Source organism: Dermacentor andersoni, chromosome 1 (genome assembly GCF_023375885.2).
Source record: "Dermacentor andersoni chromosome 1, qqDerAnde1_hic_scaffold, whole genome shotgun sequence".
Lineage (NCBI taxonomy): Eukaryota > Metazoa > Arthropoda > Arachnida > Ixodida > Ixodidae > Dermacentor > Dermacentor andersoni.
Window position 1 is genome coordinate 139751360 of NC_092814.1, and position 6693 is coordinate 139758052.

The window sequence follows — 6693 nt, forward strand, 5'->3', positions numbered from 1 at the left end:
ACTTCGAGCTGCTGGGGTTTGCAGCTTGTTCAGTATGATGCGCATTGTATTAATTAGCGATTGCAGCATATCAGCCACCTGCTTGTCTTGGTCGCACAAATCACTGACAGTAGACTTCGGGGGTTGTCCAGCAAAATTTTGCTGTGATTCTGTCGGTGGATGCTGTCGTTTCGGTAGAGCCGGCCAAGATTCTGCAGGTGTGGTCTTCTCAGTTGCCTTGTTGTTCGCGGTCCTTTCGACAGTGTCTGGCCCGGGCGGCAGAGGAGGAGGAGGTGTTGTAGGAAGTGGCATGTGCGTCGCAGAGACAACAGCCTTCCTTGAGGGGCGCCGGCGACGGGAACGTCGCTTCCTGACTTTTTCGGCGGCTTCGCGATGAGATGAATGATCTCTCGCCATCTCTTTCAAGATAGCCATTTCCTTCTTAATATGCGGGCATTTCCTCGAGGAAGCTTCGTGTGACCCTCCGCAGTTTGCACATTTCATTACAGTCGCGCCACATTTATCTGCAGCGTGGGGCTCGGCGCAACGGGGGCATGCTGCCTGATTTTCGCAGACGCTGCTCACCTGTCCCAGTCTCATGCATTTGCGGCAATGAAGAGGTTTCTCAATGAAAGGCCGCACTGCATGTCTGAAGTGTCCCACCTTAACATGCGAGGGTATATATTTACCCTTGAATGCAATCTTCACGCAGCGTGAACTGCCTAGCCGCTTAACATCAACAATGACCTCATCATTGGCTGGCTTGATAAGAATCGGCAAGTCGTTATTAAGGATGGCGACGTCTACGTCGTAGATAACGCCACTGACTACGTCAGATCCCAGAGGGATGTAAGAGCGCACCTGAATGCCATCGATGTCCGTTACGCTGCGTAGAGTGTTCAGAGCAGCCGCATGTTGGACATCAACCGCCAGTAGATTTTTCCGAGTGTTGACTCGAATGTCCGATATTTCATTTGGCACCAGGGCTTCCAGTGACATCGACACAGATTGCCTGTTGAGTAGCTTCATGTTGACGGTGGGAAGCAAGGGCACAAATATGATGGTATTGGCGTCCGGTCTCTGCGTGTGTCTTACTGTTTGCGTGCTTGACGATGAGGACGTCCTGGTGTTTCTTCTCTTCGCTCTGCGGCTCTGCACCAGCTGGAAGTCGTCATCGGAAGTGTCCTCACTGCTGAGAGAGTAGACATGGGTGTCCTCGCTGTCGCTGTCGCTCTGCTGACCGTCCCGCTTCCTGGAGGCGGCCGCCGCTGACGCCGCCGTCGCCGGCAGACGTTCGGGGGCGTCCACTTCCATCACGACCGAGCAGGGAGCGAGGACCAGCGGATGAACTTAGATTTTCGCAGAAATAAACTGGAGCAAAGAAGAACAGCTCTGTGTCAAAAACACTTCGTCGTCATTGATTGATATATTCAAAGGCAAAATATTGTGCCGAGCTCGAAACGCGTATAAAAACTATACTGCCACTAGTATGCCTGGCGGTGTACCGGACAACGCATTTCAATGCACTTATTAGATGTATCAATATACTACAGCTATAACGTACAATTTCCCATTAAAAAAGTAAAAGAAGTGACACTCGGCAAACCAATAAAAATGTGCCCGGAGACTATTCCCCTCCTCAAAGCATATCGGCCAGATGGTACTCGAGCTCATTGACACTCAGCGTGAGGCGGTTTCTAGCCAGTTTCGGTATAAAACACTTGTAAGGAACGAAAAGCACATGTACGACGCGGCAACCGATAGCGTCAAAGTACACGCGGGGAGAGAATCCTCCCACAGCCCCTACCTCGGGGCTACTGCCCACGTAGTGAAACAGGGCGCGCGAGGTATTAGCTCCGTTATATGTATAATGCGTCGGTTTACTTTTGAATTATTGTGAGCGCAACTAAGGGGCCTGGCATTCGAAGTTCTGCCATTGATATTGCGTCACTGATTGTCGGAAATACGGTGCCACACACTTTTTCTATGGGTACATTCCGCTGGCCATTTTATTGCTGTAACAACGCGAAGCGGCGTAGCTATGGCTATTTCCAAAGTCTTGCCACCACAGTGTATATATATCGAATTAGATACCTTACGGCACCAAACAGATCTTCACCAATAAACTACGGTCGGTGTTTGTGGCCGACGCCCGAATTATCGCTCTAGTTTTGGTAATCAAGTACGCCATCCGTTATTCTGCCCTTCTTTTCTTTTTTGAAAGCCCACTTCAACATTCATTATATCGAATAGAATTCTGAACTTCCTTTTATTAGTCTTAGGGGGGGGGGTGAGGGCGGTATTCGAAGTTTTGAATATGAATCGAATAGTACACAATAACTATTCGTCTTCGTATTCGAAAATGAACTATTCAGCATTTTCGAATATTGGAATTTACCAAATCTGTCCCAACAACCAATTGTTAAAATCTGGTTCCACCTGCTCAGCATAGTATCACAAATAATCAAAAGTGAACAACGACAAAGGCTTCCGAAGCAATGCAGTAACGAAAATGGGAAATTAAGGCTTTCTTTTTTTTCAGTTTCATCATCACCACCAGGCGATAACATGCAGAAAGAGGCGGATTCAGAAGAAGAATTGGAAGACCAGTGGGAGGCTCTGCTGGTGACGCAAAACCCTGACAGCCAGCTGCGGTTGGTGAACAGGGCTCGGGCGGCGGCAGCGAGCCATGGCTACCTGGACTGAGGAGGTCACCCACCTTTGGGCTCAAGAAGCTTGGTCTCACAATAAAGTTTATTTCTCTCTCTCTCTCTCATGACGGATGCCTACGTAAATGACAAGTGTGATTTTTGTCTGTCATTTAGTGTATTTGGCAGTCTAGTCATGCAGCAGCTTTATATTTCATGCTACAACCAGTGATGTTCTTTTTTTTTTGCAACGGGCCATTTTACTTGTGGTAACGGCACACAAGTCCTTCAGCAGCTTTCTTTCTTTTTTTCCAGAACTTGATAGTTTTCACGGTAACCACTTATTTATCGGTAACCATTTATTCAGTAGCCATGCATCCTGGAAAACCTTGCTTGCAATCTGGCTCTATTTATGTTGGGAGGCTATTCATGCAGCCTTTATTTTTGGGGAGTATCAGTAATCTTGTGTTTACAAAGGACTCGAATTGTCCCTGGTAGTGAGCTGTCTTTTTTTTCACTAGTAACTACAAGCACGTTACGTAATTATACCAAAATAAATATTCCTGGTTTTATTAGAGGCGTCTGCGTTTGACTATTCGTTGTTCGATACTTACTATTCGTATTCAATTCGCATTCGAAAAGGTAATATTCGCCCGCCGATAATGAATCCCTTTAGACGTTTGCAGAAGAACTGTATGTGTGTTAATACCTACCTTCTTTCAGCTAAAACGGCCCCACAACTAACCAAAATAACAAAATTGGCCGAAAATACTTTTTTTATTTTGTTCCAACATCATGGAAAATCTTGTTTGGAGTTTCAAGCATAAAATATTTATTTGGTTTGAGTGACCACTGAGTGTCGAAACCATTAGCAGTGAACTGACCATATTTATTGAAATTCCTTAGCTGATTTCGACGATCGCACAGTACACTGGCGATTTAACTAATATATATTTTGCTTGCCCAGTTGTGGCTGACCAGAAATGCCCACGGTAAAAAGTAACTTTAGATGTTTGTCAAGCAAAAAGAACTGTATTTACAAATCTGCCAAAGCTTATTTCGGACTTCGCTCGATGGGCAGCTTAAAAGCTTTGTTCGATTTAACTGAGGCCCTATAACGTAAAACTATTCCAATATGTTTCTATTCCAATCTCCTGACGTCACATTTGCGTAACCGCCAACGCAACCACCGGGCTGTCACCCGCTGGGTTGTCTGAACAGACCAATCAAACGCTCTCCTCGTTCATAGGAGGTCACATTTGTTTGCTTGAAAAACGAATAACATTGCCTACACTCAGCGGCTTGTCTTATCTAATTGGCTGACGAGAGGCGAGGAGCACGGCCAAGTGGAGAGGGATTTTAGAAGGCCGAGCCACTGCTCTGAAAGTCGATAACCGGATTAAGAGGGCGGTGCCGGCGTGTGCGATTGGTCCGCTTTCCCTTACTTAGCTTGCGGTGGCTGGTCGAAAATCACCGTGGCATGCAACGGAAGCTTAAGAACGACGCTACAAGGGATCCTCAGCAAAGAAGAGTTAGCAGAATGAGGTCGTAAACGTGCCGAAAGTGCTCGAAAAAGTTACACGGCCACGCAAGAAGCTTTATTATACGCAAATAAACCCATGCTCTCCGGCAGGTGCGAGTAGCCAGCGCCTGAGCGATCGGCGGCAGCCATCTTATTCCTTTCGGAACGGGGCAGCCTGCGGCTATTCAGATGAAAATTCAGCTTTGTTCGGGATATTAATGCATCTTTAATGCGTACACGTCACTTTGACGCGGTGAGTGTTTGCGGTTTTGTGACGTCGCGTGACAGGCAGGTGAAGCGGGTGCAGCCCGAAAACTTTTCACCAATAGCCGGGGGCTAATGGCGAAAAGGCGTCGAATCAGAAATAACTATTTTTCTTTTTTATGTCATATCATGCATAATCAGTATCTACACGTCATATCAGATGGGGAGCAATCGCAGTTTTCGTGACGTCGCGTGACAGACAGGTAAAGTTAGGGTGGTCCAAAAAATGCTTTTGACCAATCGTGGAGGGCTGATTACAGAATTGGAATAGAAAAGTTTGGAATAGTTTTACGTTATAGGGCCCCTGATAACCATGCAAGGCAAACGCTAAAGACAATTTCGTAGATAACATTTTTTACATGTATATCAACAACCAACTCCCCAAAACTTTGGTGTGTCCTAAAGAAAAAGGAAAATGATACCTTGAACATGGTTGAGCGGGGATGAAATGTTATTTTGTCGAACCAGTGCACGAAGATGCTTCAATAAAGATTTTTAAGCAATTTTTCAATAATGTTGACTTGTTCACCACTGTTTGCGCAGTACTGTGACTTTTTTTTATGTCTTGTTGAACCGAGTGGCGTGGAGAACTTGATCTGAAAGTTAAAAGCTTGTTGCTCCTTTTGTCGGACTTAAATTAATCCTAAATTTGGCAGAAAGTACAAGACCTTATTTCTCAATTATGCTAACAAGCAAGCCCAGCATTGCGGTGCCCGACAGCCGCCGTATACGGGGTTCAGTAATGTGGCAGGTTGGGCTTGTTCGTACAACGTAATGGTGAAATGCAGCGCAGATATGCACACAAGGACGGAAGAAACGAGACGACAGACTGAAAGTTAGCGCTAGTCGATCGCCTCGTTTCTTCTGTCCTAGTGGATGTCAGCGCTGCAATCCACCAGTATAACAGGTGTGTCACTAAATGCGTTCAAAATACCTTAAAAATAAGTAAGGGAAGGTAATTAAATGGTTTTGCCTGGATTGCTTTTGCCACAAAGTCATCAATTTAAAAGATGGCTCTATGTATTTATTAGAAAATTCATTATGCAAATTAGGCTAACTAACTGTTTAACCAAAAGAGCTGTGCGAGTGATCCCAATAGAACACATGAAGCGCACCGTCGGAAGAGCTTATGAAATGCTTTCTAGAAATGCAAAAAAAAATTGACGCTGTTAATTTTTTAGTGCAATGAATTGCGATCAATTTCACACACAAAAGTCGAGCTAAACAGCCGAAGAGCGCCACTATCCCGCCGATAGTAGACGCCCGTGAATGACGTGATTGATTCTGCCTCACAGGTAGGCGAGCATAATGCGAGCGTCCTTATCAAGACGCGATCGCGGTCGTGGCAAGCAGCCACGTCACTGATGGGCGTCTACTACGGGCGTCACAGTTGCGCTCTTTAGCTGTTTCGATTTTCGGCATGAAATTGGCCGGAATTCATTACGCTCTAGAAATTAGCAGGTTCAACTTTTTGCATTTATGGAAACGGTTGCGACCTCCGCGGATGACCCGCTTCAAGTCCTCGATTGAGATCACTTGCATAGCTCTTAAGGTTGAAAAGTTAATTAGTCTAATATACATAATAACTCATTTGTTTACTACATAGAGTGGTCTTCAAATGTATTACTATTTGGTAAGAGCAATGCAGAGGAAATCCTTTATTACCTAATGATTCCCGTTTTAAAGGAATGTTGAAGGCATTTCGCTGAAACACTTGCCGTATATATACATGTACCGGGTCTTCAAAGTTTGAGTAACGGTAATGTTAATAAAAACTCTCTGCTACCTACGCAAAAATTTCCTTGCACATGCGTTTTATGCGCTTTGGCGGACACAATTTTGGCGACAAAGTAGTCACTAGAGAGATAATTTACAAAAACTTTCGAATTTACTTTTTTTTTGCTATCACGATTATGGCACATGCTTATGTATACACCGTTGAAACAATCACATTCGAAGACAACTTCACTTTGATTGTTTCGGAGTGCTTCGGTTCCGAGGTATTCATCATCAAATTTGAGATTCAGTCAGCTAATTTTGTCTTCAGGGGCATGGGTATCGACAGAACGTCAAGCCGCCAGTCTGACATAGCGTCTTGCGTGTGACACATTGTTTGCAAGCAGATTGAAGCCAATAACATCGGCGCTCTTACTTTCGGCTGGCAAAAATAAGCAACGACTGACTTTTTTTCCTTTCCCTACTGCGCGCTGCAGCATAACTGTCAGGCTTCTTCATGTAACAATGGGGACCTTACGTTGTGTCGGGACCCACGCCCCTGAA